The sequence below is a fragment of the Amia ocellicauda genome (assembly GCF_036373705.1).
Source record: "Amia ocellicauda isolate fAmiCal2 chromosome 11 unlocalized genomic scaffold, fAmiCal2.hap1 SUPER_11_unloc_5, whole genome shotgun sequence".
Lineage (NCBI taxonomy): Eukaryota > Metazoa > Chordata > Actinopteri > Amiiformes > Amiidae > Amia > Amia ocellicauda.
In genome coordinates, this window is record NW_027102663.1 from 178,006 (window position 1) to 191,189 (window position 13,184).

The 13,184-nt window shown below is 43.5% G+C and overlaps 2 non-coding genes across 2 annotated transcripts; both read left to right on the forward strand.

Annotated features, from left to right (window-relative positions):
- Nucleotides 1–9,666: 9,666 nt before the first annotated feature.
- Nucleotides 9,667–9,739, forward strand: trnag-acc (transfer RNA glycine (anticodon ACC)). Its single transcript has one exon. It is a non-coding gene; the product is annotated as a tRNA-Gly (tRNA).
- A 590-nt stretch (nucleotides 9,740–10,329) lies between these two features.
- trnav-cac (transfer RNA valine (anticodon CAC)) lies at nucleotides 10,330–10,402 on the forward strand. The gene has a single exon. It is a non-coding gene; the product is annotated as a tRNA-Val (tRNA).
- Nucleotides 10,403–13,184: the final 2,782 nt, after the last annotated feature.

A 13,184-nucleotide genomic window follows, 5' to 3' on the forward strand; every position in this document is an offset into this window, starting at 1 on the left:
GAGAAAGGTTACAGTTGGTAAGGTGAATGAGGTTTGGCATTTTTCTGAAAAATCTGATACTCTTTTTGCTGATTACATTATGACCCATCTGAAAGGGAAACAGGAGGCATCGGGCTATCCCTCATGGTGTGTTGACTCCGCGGCCAAAGAGCGATACGTTCAGCAATATTTTGAAAAGGAAGGGATCCGTCTAGAGCCGGGGAACATAACTGTAAACCCCGCCAAGAGACAAATGTCCAAACTGATTTTAAACAGTCTGTGGGGTAAGTTTGGGGAAAGAAATTACCGTCTAAACACAACCTTGATTAAAACCCCTGAACTGTTCATAGAATTTATGTTTTCCAAACAACATGCAGTATCACACTTTCAATTCTTAAATGACCACGTGGCACAGGTCCAGTGGAGGGCCCCTAAAGATTTCCCCACCAAACAGGGGAACGTTAATGTTTTCATAGCGGTTTTTACCACGGCTTACGCTCGGCTTGAACTGAACAACTTAATGGATCAGTTGCAGGAACGCACGCTCTATCATGATACTGACTCTGTAATCTTTGTCACCAGGCCAGGGGATTGGGTCCCTCCCCTCGGGGACTACCTTGGGGAGTTAACGAGCGAACTAGATCCTCAGGACCACATAGTGGAGTTTGTCTCAGGGGGTCCTAAGACTTACGCATACAGAACGGCTGCGGGTAAGACCTGTATGAAAGTTAAGGGTTTCACTCTGAACCATTGTAACAACAAGCTCATTAACATCAAGTCTCTGACGACCCTGGTAGAAAGTTATGTAACGAGAAAGACGCGCCTCCTCGTGAGATTATTACAGCCGGAAATCAGATCTATCGCAATAAAAAGGGGTACACGTTGGAAAATAGATCACTAAACAAACGGTTCAGAGTGGTGTACAATAAAAGAGTGTTGAAGACTGATTATACCACTCTGCCTTATGGATATTAGCGGTGGTTTTGATAACAGACTTCAACACCCTTTCTCCTGTATTATAGCCGGTCCCTCCAATTCGGGGCAGAGCTATCTTATAAAGAACATCATAGAAGATGTGGACGCAACCGTGTCCCAAGCTCTTGACAACATAGTGTGGTGTTACTCTTGCTGGCAACCTCTCTACGATGATTTGGCTTCGAAAAAAAATAATCTGAAATTTGTGCAAGGTCTCCCCGCCTCGTTGTGTGGTGATGACTTGTTCCCGCCCGGTCAAACTAACCTAGTGATCCTTGATGACCTGATGGAGCAGGCCGGTGACAACAGTGAAGTGGAAAAAGCTTTCACAAAGTACACTCATCATAGGAATTAAAGTATTATTTATTTAGTTCAAAATCTATTTTTTCAAGGTAAAAAAAGCCGCACTATTAATTTATATGCCAATTATATAATTCTTTTTAAAAACCCCAGAGATAAACTACAGGTCACCGTCTTGGCTCGTCAAATGTACCCTAACCAGACCAAGTTCTCTTTGGAGGCATTTGAGGATGCCACCAAAAAACCCTACGGGTACTTGATTGCGGACTTAAAAGCACAAACCCCAGAAGACTTTCGCCTCAGAACAGGTTTGTGCCCGCCCGATTGGCCGGCAGTGTATGTGCTAAAGAAAAGGAAATAAATAAGAATGTCTGTTCGGATTGAAAGAAATCTGCCGCTTTTGCAAATGTTATTTGAGAGGAGCCCGCGCCATAGGAAAGCTGTGCTGGCAGGGGCCCCCTCGGATTTGATCGAGACCCTGTGTGAAATAGCTTTTAACATCTTACGCGGTAATATACCCCTAACCCCTTCTCAACATTCTAAACTCAAAAAACAAAAAGCGGTTATCAAGATCATCGCTAATAAGAAGTATTCTATTAAAAGAAAAAGAAAGAAGATTAATCAAACCGGGGGTTTTATAGGACCGCTGTTGAGCATAGCCGTGCCTTTCCTAACCAGTCTTCTAGCTTCCAGAGTGGGTTAATAATGGAATATGCTCAGAAAATGTTTTTGATCCCTCAGGAGCAGCTTGAGAAACTGAGAAAAAATGTTGTCGGGCCAGAGCCCATTAGACAAACGGCCAAAAACAACCTGGACTCTGAAATGAAAGCTATACAGGCCAGGGCCGATTTAAATCAGTATTCCAAAGCCCAGTTGTATACCAACACGTTACAGCGCTACCTCCGTCTGGTTAGACAGGGTGAAAAAGATCAAAACATTTTAACTTTAACCATGGCCTCTCAAGAAAATGGTTCTGGGGCTGATGCGGGGGGTACGGTTGATAAAGATGTTGCGGTGACCGAACCTGTTGAGAGTTCAGAGGGAGATGTTGTAACGGATGTTTTGAGAAACATGCCGGCCAGAAGCAAAAGACATGCAGAATATATCCTGCACAAAATGGTTCAGAAACCGCGGGTAACGGCTTGGAATGAACAGGGTGAATTTGTTTTTAAAGGACAACTGATCAAAGGTTCACACATGTTTGATTTGTTGAAGAGTGTCACTAGCACTAATAAGGTACCCGATAGTCGCCGACCTGTAGGCTGGAATGCTTTCCTACAGGCGATGGCCTGTCTGAACATGCCCCAATCAACAGTTCCTAACCAGGAAACGCGACAAAAAATCCGTCTGTGTAAAGAGGTGGAGCCTGATCTGACTCCGATATCTCATTACTCTGACCGTGCTGAGCGACCATCCTCAGGATCTATCCATCGTTGGGAAGCTTATTAATCTCATGTTTTTATTTGTCTCCCCTGTAAATAATGACCCGACAAACATTTTTTTATTTTTATTTTTTATTTTTCAAATGTTGTACATTTATTTATACCATAACCCCTGCTTTGTATAAGAATTGTGTTGAATAAAAACAAAACTAATGATTCAAAGGCTGTTTTCATTATTTTTTCACCTTAACACGCATGACATCTTTTAAAATCCTCACAAGAACACCCCATCTGTATACACGGCTGGCTAGGGTCGTAAGTCATTGTGTTATAAGGGGGGATCCACAGTGTCCTGACAAACTCTGCCACTTTTTTATCATTTTGGCCTAAATCCTCACTGTACAAGGCCATAATATCGGGGTATGACCTTCCTTTAGATCTATGATATAAGAAAAACACACAGTGTTGACCACAAGTGAAGGTCTGAAGACTTTGTACTTGACGACCGCTGTAAATGGTTTCTTGACAGTTGTTGAGCAGAAAGTTATTGATCTTCCGAGGGAAAGGTCTGAAATCCGGGGGGTTTGCATAGGAATCAAAAAATTCACCACGGTGGTCCTCCCTTAGATAAATAGCCAGCCAATGTTCTCCGGGCATATTTTTAGGGTGTGTGTTGATTATGTACATTGCAGGTAAATTCTTGACCTTAAATTTAGTCAGCTGATCGCAGGTGTAGACTCCTTGAAACAGTTTCCGTGAGCTGGCCAGGGCATTCATGATGTGGTTGAGCTCTCTGGTGTTCATTTTAATAATAATCATACATAACGTTTCTCCTCTGATTCACCTCAATAATGTTGTCAAACACTGCATACACGACCATATTAACAGTGCGTGGTAGAGGCTGCTTGAAACGCATCTCCAAACGCATATTGCCCGTCTTCATCAGTGAAAAATGTTGCCCACACTCTTCGTCAGGGGTCAGGTTGAAACCGTACAGGGTGTAACCGCTGCAGTATTCCCGGCGATCGATCAGCAGAGTTTGATCCTTGAGATGGCGACCCGTAGCCAGTACTAGACTGTCATATTCACGAACCGCATTGCCGATTTCAAAGTCAGGTTGAAAAGGTCTGGATGGAACCTGCACACCATCGACGTACAACGCTATAAATTCCGCGTTATAATGTTTAAAGTTAAAGGGGTTCTTGTTGTAAACCCCGGTAAATGCATCATTATCTTCGAGACCTATAATAACCTGTTTTGGGAGCTGTCCTAGAAACAGATTTTCCTGGTTCATCACCCGTGTCCCTGCGGGGATACTGTGGACTTTCATATAGACTCTTTCAATCGGGTACTTGGCGTTTGCCGTCATTAACGCCTGCGCGTGTCCTAGTTTAACCGCCGGGGAGACGGACACTTTTTTCACAAACAGCGAGGCCGATAATATGGTCAGTTTATATTTTTCAGTATCAGGGGTCATCAGACAAAAAGCACTTTTACTACGGATCATTTTAATTTTAATGTCTACCCCGTTGAGCATGAGTTTTTCTTGGAAAAATATGTCTGCATGGATATGCCCCATTAGCTCAAAGGTCCTCCCTTCTGTTGAAAAGGCCATTCTTTTTTGCAAACCCTTATTGAGTCCCTCTGGATCCTTGTCGTCCATAGCTTCCGGGATGTCTTTGAAGAAAAGGCCGGGGCTGAACTGTTTGCTTAGGGTCTCCTCACTATAATTAAGTATACACTCCATCATGGCTCTATAGGGGTAAGTATTGCTGCTTTGACTAATGAGCCGATCTCCCAGGGTCACATCCACCTGTGAAAACATGGTGGCCACCGGGTAATTGATGACCCCAGCGTTGGTCGTCTTCTCGATTGCATCGCCATTCTCATCAGTCACTTTACAGTTCATTAAAATAAATGTGTTATTCAAATCAATATAATCCTCGCCATTGCCAGCTATAAAAAACTCCAGAGGGGCCGTGTCTGAAATTGCAGAAAGAGGGGGAATCTCTACATATATGCTCTTATCTATACTCGTTTGAGTGTATGGAACTGTAAACAGATCCAGTTCTGATTTGACGCATTCTTCCGATAGACTGTGGACAAAAGACATGTTTAAAAGATGTATCCTGAGGCTCTATTTTTCTTTCTTTGAGACTTTCTTTTTGCAGGTTTTTTCTTGTGCTGTTTCCTTCTCCGAGTGTTTCCACGATATGTTGGAGAATGAGAGATTCTTCGTTTTTTGTTAGCCACGGATCTTTGTCGCGCCCTGGTGGACACATGCTGTTTCTTCTTTTACCCCCCCTCCTCGCCATTACCATGAGACCCGAACCCTCCTGATGCTCATGGCTAGCTGCCCGGTTCATAACATTGGTGAACACGTCACTAACAATATTTTTAGCCGCTGATTTCAAGTGGGGTCTGGCTATAGCAAAGCCTCTCTTAAGCAGGGGTATGGCCATTCTAAAGAGACCACGAAAGAGTCCTCCTCGACCGGCGCCATACATTGTGGGGGCTCCTACAATACCGGGCAAGCCGTTCCATCTTGCATCTTGTAATAATCCACATAGGCGCTAGGATCTACATAACCCCTCGAGGTAGCCATTTTAATAATGTACACACTGTTTCAGGGGTCGAAAATGTAGTTTGACATTAACTTTACCGAAGCGGAAGGGTACGTTGATATTCTGATCCGATTTTACTTCGATCGTGATGTTGTCAAAGTGGGTCTTTGAGACTGGTACGTAGTGTGGTTTGTCATAAGTAATTGTGACCATGTCATTGCTTTTACCTTTAATAAGTACATTTCTCAAAAGGGGGACATAACTATCCCCAACCCTCTGGTGGGTTATGATATCCGTATACACATAAAGAGTGTAAAAGCCGCCCCACCACTTCTGAGAACCTGCTCTCTGTGTCAGAATAGAACCCAAATATACGCCCCAGTTGGCCGCTGGTTTGAATGCTAATACCTGGTTTTGACACCTTGTACACTCTGTTTTTAATAGGGTTGTAATATAGCTTGATGTTGGGGGTGCCTTTTGTGAACTGTTTATGCATCTCATCTAATATTTTATCCACATTGTCATAATAACCTCCTTGTATCGTGAATGTCCATTGACTCTTTTTAACATCATCAAAAATGGCGAAGGTGGCATTCGTATCTTGTAAAACAGCCCAAGTGTAAGGATACTGTATTTCCGCCAACCCCACTTCCCACGACCCCCTTAGATCTATAGATTTTCCAAATTGTACCGTGTAACTGGATATTTCATTTTTAGGATATATATCGAGAGAGGCATTACTGGGTAGAGTCACGTAGAAGCCTCCTGATTCCATCTTGAGAATCGAAAGTAATGCCCCCAACACACCCGCGGGCATGTTGTTATAAGGATTGAATATCGCAAACCTGTTGTTCCGGGACCCAACTATTGAACTTTTCAGGCCATCCAAGCCATTTCATCAACACATATTTTTTCCGGTTCTGGGTTTTTTCAGCTAATATCTTTTCAACTCTGTATACACTGTCTTTACCCACAATAATTTTTTGTAACTCGGCTTCGTAAAACGTTCCTTCTATATCCTCCCTGTCATAGTCTTTTAACCGGTACACGGGGGGGTCTCTAGCCAACTGTTCGGTAACTGTAAAATATTCGTCAGAAAATGTTTGTTCATAACCTTTGGCAAAAGTACTCCTTAGCTTTGAAACGCGAACCACATCACCGATGTTGAACTAATAAGTAGTTTTTCCCTTCTTAATAAATGGTCCGTATAATTTTTTATAGACCTTAAAAGAATTACTTTGATCAACATCTAAAGGCTTCATTTTAATACTGGTGTGATACCCTTGGTTGTAAGCATCGATAAAATCCTGAACTTTATCAAAATACTTGAACGTGTTGACCGCTGTAAAATATCTCCACATTTTGGTCTTTATGGTGCGGTTAAACCTCTCCACTACCGATGCCCTAAGCTCATTACCGGTGGTGAAATGATGTATTTTGTGTCTCTTCAGTAGATTCTGAAATTCTCTGTTGAGAAACTCTTTTCCTTTATCAGTCTGCAGTTTTTTAGGACATCGACCCTGGGACAATATATCCTCAAAGGCCCTTGTCACCGCCCAACCTGTTTTATTATGTAGAATGCGAGCCCAGGCATATTTTGATAACACATCGATACACATCAACATCAATTTGTGACCATTGTTATGTTTTGATAAATTTGACATATCGACTAGATCCATTTGCCATTGTGAATCTATGTCAGTTGCATATACGCGGTTTCTGTTAAAGTTAATCCTGAGAGGTTTATGTAAGGTATAGGCGTCTTGTTCCCGTAACCATTCTGAAACAACCACATCATTAACCTTCACTCCGGCCTCAGCGAGTCCTCTTTGAAAACCCTTCTTACCCGCCAAACCCCCAATCTTGGCTGGGTTGTAGTATAGTTCCTGCATTTGGGGAGCTTGCCGAGTCATTCTGTCAAATAACCACACAGACCCACACTATGCGCAAAGTTTTTATACAAGGTTTTTTATTCAACTTCAGGAGAGCAGATACCCCTTTTTAGACATTTGAGAAAAGTATAACATACACAACAATTTTTTCTACGGTCCAGACAAAAAGAAATCAGATGATTGGTTACTTGATCTATATCAACAAATATACCTGTTTCTTTATCTTGTAGGCACACACCTCAGTTACATATGTAAATAAAACAACAATATGACCTATTTTAAAAGTAAACAGAGGTGTATTAAACATGCTCAGTAAAAGGTCATACAGATGTTGATGAAATGGCCTAATATCATTCTTGGCCCCCTTGAGCCCTTCATCCAAGTGTTCGTACCCCCCGGTCTTTGTTACAGCAGCCATTAACTTTTCCAGGTTTGAAAGTTGATCCTCATCGATGGTTAAATCTGTAGAGATAAGGCTCGCGTTGCCTACTTTTCTGTCAAGCACATGGTGTAATAGCGCTCTCAGGTTAGCTGCAGAGTGTTGATGACAGAACCAGTTGCAGAAGCAGTCCAGAACATTCCCCATGTTCAAAGTCCCTTAGTTCAGGTCAGAGTCTGAATCAGTGGCGTAGATGTCGAATTCTTCGTCGCTGCCCCCAGCTTTAACTTCTTTACGGAAGAAATAAGCTTTTAGCTTGCCAGCGGTTTTTCTACTCGGCTCATCCAGGTCATTGAGCAGCTGCCCAAGTTTCTCAATTATAAACGGCTCCTTTTTCAGCTCCAGCAAAATCTCATCTATGATTTTCTGGACTTGTCCCACAGTGACATGTATGTGGGAGTAAGAGAGCGCCTTGATTAGTGCCGGTTTCAGCCACGGTTTGTTCAGTCTTCTGTAAAACACGTTGAAATAGAACAGGAAATAGTAACGGTCTGGTTCAAACAAACAACTGTGTCTCAACTGACTGGGGTGATTCACTTCACACCCCCGACAGACTTCTTTCAGAGCTCGGTCGATGAGAGCACTCAGAATATACACCAGGGTGCTTTTAACCACTCTGCTTACTTGGTCACATACCCCGGGCAAAAATCCTGCGTCTTCATCACGCCCCCGGGACAGTCCGATGCTCATTGGGTCGCCTGGTGGTTTGTGGGGTGTTTCTCCATCCATTGGACTGACCCCCTCCTGAGACACACAGACGGTAGACAGTTCGGCAAAATCGAGGCCCTCCATGAGCTCCAGAGGCTGGGGATCCCCGAGACTCATTTGGACATCCATCGCACCGCATGTTGTTTCGTCCTGAGGGACCGGGGTCTGAGGTCTTGGAGAGTAACCACAGTCAAAGGGTTCCAGAGTGTATACAAAATCTGGGGAATAGAACCAGGGGTGATCCCGGGTTTGAAGAGGCCTGTAGAGCCTGTCGACGTCCGCAGCTTTCGGGTAAGACATTCTCTTTAATTTTAAACCATGAATGAATTGTTGCACCTTTTATCCTATCTCTTCACTACGTCACGACACACCGCCCTCTTAGAAGAGAGTAGCCCCTGAGCCGTCAGACCCCCCTCCAAAACCCCACACGTCGTCTGTCGTAGTTCTGCAAGCTTTCCCATTCACACCTTTCAAAACCCTGAGTCGGAGACTCCATTTCGCATTCTCTTGGACCCTCTTGCAAGCCTTCTAGAGTCTTATCCACAAGCCCCAGATCTCTCCAGGCCATCACCTTCAACCAGTCCTCATAAGAGTATTCAATTACCGTCTCAAAAGGTTCCAACGTACCCTCCTTCTCTCCCAAAGCAAGAAGCTCCACTCCAACATAGCTGGGATCCCTTTTAAAGCGGTAACCCCGTCGAGCCCCCCAGAACAACACCCAGGAGCGTTCAATCTTCAAATTGGTGAGTACAGGAACCCTTGCCCGGGATTGTTTCTTGCGGGGTTTCATGTTGATGTCGCTGGACATGTTGAAGAAGCGGGATGTTTCAGAAGCTGAGAATTAAAGAGGTATTGCCTAATAGAAGCGCGGGTTCTTAAATAGAGAGGAGAGTTTCGGGGCGTTGCCTTCAGAGGGGTGGGGGTATTTATGGGTGGCCTTGTTGTTCAGGGTTTTATGGGTGCACACTTTCTGACGGATATGACGTAGGAATAATTAAGGAAATAACTCTACCTAAAATCACGCCCCCCAATTATGACGTAGGAATATTAATAAGCTTAGGGCATACGTCATAACAAAATAGGCCGCGCCCAAAAAACCCTACTATCTACTCTTATGTAGTTGAAGGCGCAGTATAGCTCTCATAGTCTGGTGGTGACGGAAGACCACCAGCCGTTTGAACAAGCCATTCAGCATCACCTTGTTGGGTTAAGTGCAGGCACTGTCAGAGCGCAGGGCGTCCTGCCTTTGAAAGAGTTTCCGAAGTGTCCTGATGTGCCCTTTAGCAATGCCAAACAGGTCTGTGAAAATGGCATCCTTTCGCGGCACTTCAGACGCCATCTCACAGTCTAGCCGACCTGAAACGCCTGAGCCCGTTTTACCAGCAGGCTCCAACGGTAACCGTTTGAAGCAAGAGGCGGCGTTGTCAGTTTCCGTAGTGTAGCGGTTATCACATTCGCCTACCGCGCGAAAGGTCCCCGGTTCGAGACCGGGCGGAAACAGCCTGCTTTGGGCCGGCCCTTTTCGTCCTGCTTGCCCTCGTGGTTCCCCGCAGGCGGTGGGTGGCTTTTCTTCATTGGAGTGCCCGAAATCGGTGCTCTCAGAGCGTCCGTCCGTCGACAGGTTGAAATTGTAAACGCTGGTGTAGCCACTTTTAATTAAAATCTGATGATGATGATGATGATATTGTTGTTCTTGTTCTTGTTGTTGTTGTTGTTCTTGTTTTTCTTGTTGTCGTCGTGGTCGCCGTCATTATTATTGTTAAAGTAAAGCAGTAGTTAGATTTGTTGCTACCGTAAGGTGTAGAAGGCACAATAGCTTTGTGATTGTCTGATGGTGGCACAAGACGAGCAGCAGCTGTTTGAACAAGCCATTGAGCATCACCTTGTTAGGGTAAGTGTAAGTCTTGTCATAGCTCAGGGCGTTCTTCCTTTGAAAGAGTTTCCAAAGTGTCCTGATGTGCCCTTTAGCAATGCAAAATAGGTCAGTGAAAATAGAAACCTTTATCTCACAGGCTGGCCCACGGGAAACCCCTGTGCGCGGTTTACCAGCCGGCTTCGATGGGAGCCATTTGAAACACCAGGACGGGTCGGTTTCCGTAGTGTAGTGGCTATCACGTTCGCCTCACACGCGAAAGGTCCCTGGTTCGAAACCGGGCGGAAACAACCCGCGGTGCACGCGTGCCAGTGCCGTGTTACCCGTCGCCATCTCTCTGCCCCAAGGCCGGCCGTCGTTTTCTCTTCCTCGGAGTGGCAAGAAATCCTGACCTTGAGAACAAACAATCGCAGAAGGGTAGCTTTGCGAGGCACTGGAACTGACACTTTTAAAATCGATACATGTTGTTGCTGTTACAATACGACCGTAGCAGGATCGGCGACATTGCTGTTACTCTTATGTAGTTGAAGGCGCAGTATAGCTCTGATAGTCTGGTGGTGACGGAAGACCACCAGCCGTTTGAACAAGCCATTCAGCATCACCTTGTAGGGCTAAACGCAGGCACTGTCAGAGCGCAGGTCGTCCTGCCTTTGAAAGAGTTTCCGAAGTGTCCCGAAATCGATGCACTCAGAGCGTCCGTCCGTCGACAGGTTGAAATTGTAAACGCTGGTGTAGCCACTTTTAATTAAAATCTGATGATGATGATGATGATGATGTTGTTGTTGTTGTTCTTGTTGTTGTTGTTCTTGTTGTCATCGTGGTCGCCGTCATTATTATTGTTAAAGTAAAGCAGTAGTTAGATTTGTTGCTACCGTAAGGTGTAGAAGACAACAGTTGGTATGGCGTGTGATATCAAAACATTCAGAATACTTTTAACCTATATAATTTATAAGCTTTGTAAAATAAACCCAAATATCTCTTTTGCGGGGATAAACGCTGTTCTGAGTAGTTTGTGACTTGTTTAATACCAAACAAAGCATCGGTATAAAAATAAAAAAAAATCACTGTAAAAGCGCTAGTTATTTTAGATCTTTATAGTTATTTTCTAGGCTCAGGTTGTTTATTAGTGCTTATAAAGGCCTGAAATATTCTTAGTGGTTGTTGACTATAGGTCTTGATGCTTAAAAATGTTTTTTTGAGAGACCAAAAGGTTCTAATAAAAGTTTAGAGTAGAGAGGAGAGAGATCGTCTCCATCTTGGTTTCTATTTGAAATTTGATGCAGTGTCATTTTATTGGTTGGTTTTGATATGTTAATTGGTAACAGGGCGGCACAAAGGCCAGACCAGAACAATGCCTTACAAGCAGATCCGGCATGTGGCCATCAGTATAAGTATGAAGGTCTGGTCTTCAGCTCGACAGACTCATACTTACCTTTCGATTTAAGACTAAAGATCAACAATGTCCGGAAACAACATCAGCGATTCGATTTAAACGAGTTTTTAGGCAAGTCTTCAGATTATTTTCATTGACTCAGAGCGTGTTGTGTGCATGTATTGTAAATAAGGCTATAACATCTGTTTTAAGTTCTGTAAAATTATTTTTCAACCAGTCAACAGGAGTTCATTCCCAACGCTGAGGAGATCATCTGGAACAACGACGGTAAGATTTTTGTGTTTGCGCTCATGGGTTCTTATGCATGGGTGTGTGTGGTTTTGAAGCGGCTCATTAGAGTTATGAAAACGTTTTGATATATATTAATGCCGGTCTCTTTAATTACACAGAAACTATCGAAAGGCCTGTGATTAATGTCTCCGAGGATCGACCAAGAGAAGTGGTTATCCCTAGACAGTCTGTCTGCCGACCGGGTAAGAACTAAACCCCTGTTTGTTTGTATAACGATTCTGTAAGATGTTTGAGTCCAGTTTTGTTAATTTAAAAAAATTATCCTGTCTAACAGTATTAAGAAATGTGGTTCGAGACAACGAAAGGCCTTCCACATCGAGGGCTTGTTTCGTTTTACCTTCGAGAACCGTAACCTTTCAAGAATCTGAAAGGCCGTCAGCCCCGGTATCTGATAGCTGTGAGTATATATCTGCAGCCTGTAAGAGGTTAAAGCTTTTTATAAAGCGGTGTGGTTAAAGGTTAAACATGTCTCTTACCTTCACAGCGGTGCAAAAAGCTAAACCAGCCGAAAAACATAAGAAACGATTATTCTGTGGAGGTAAGTAAGATCTTTCAAACTTTAATGTTTTTAAAAGGGCTTTGTTTGCCCGTTGAGGGCTAATATTTAAGCGATGGGTGACCGTTTCCTGTAGGGCGGGGGGTTCTGGGAAAGATCTTTAGAAGTCCGGACAGGTCTAGGCTTGTTTCTGGGGAACGTGTTTAGAAATGACCGATTGCCGTACCGTCTGGTTAGGAAGTAAAGCCGTCCGAAAGGGTTTAGTAAGTTGTTTGGCTTATCTCCCGCTATTATACTTCTGTTTTAAAGTGGTTGTAGGAAAAGGCTTGAAGGTGTTCATTGTATTTAATATTTAAACAGATCGTGAAAACGTTTGTGAAACAGGACGTCCCGGGATCAGGAATCGTTTACACTTGGAAGGTTCGTTTAAAAATGAAATGTTGTTGTGTGTGTGTGTGTTTTATTAACAATATTACAGTTTTTAAAGAAACATTTAAGAAACAGTTTATTTACAGCGGCTTCTCTGTTTTACATTTATTATCAAGTCCTAATAAATATATTGTCTGTAAATAATATTGCGTTGTAGTGAATGTCTAAGGCTATTTTCAAAGGTCTAAAAAAGCTAAAGGTTTTGAATGTCCTGGACATGTTGTTTTAAGTTTGATTTTTGTCGCCGTTTAAAGATGTAAATGTAATGTATATTTTTATTCTTCCCAAGACTCTTGGGATAGTCATTCTGTGGATGAGCTATTGAGAACAATTACCCCGTCTAAGTGGGATCAAACATCTTCCCCGGTGAGATCACCGAGTGGATCCCCCACGGTGGTCTTGGAGACCCCCCAACATCTACTCAGGCCACAGCCTTCTGGGGGTAATTCAACACCCCAGATTC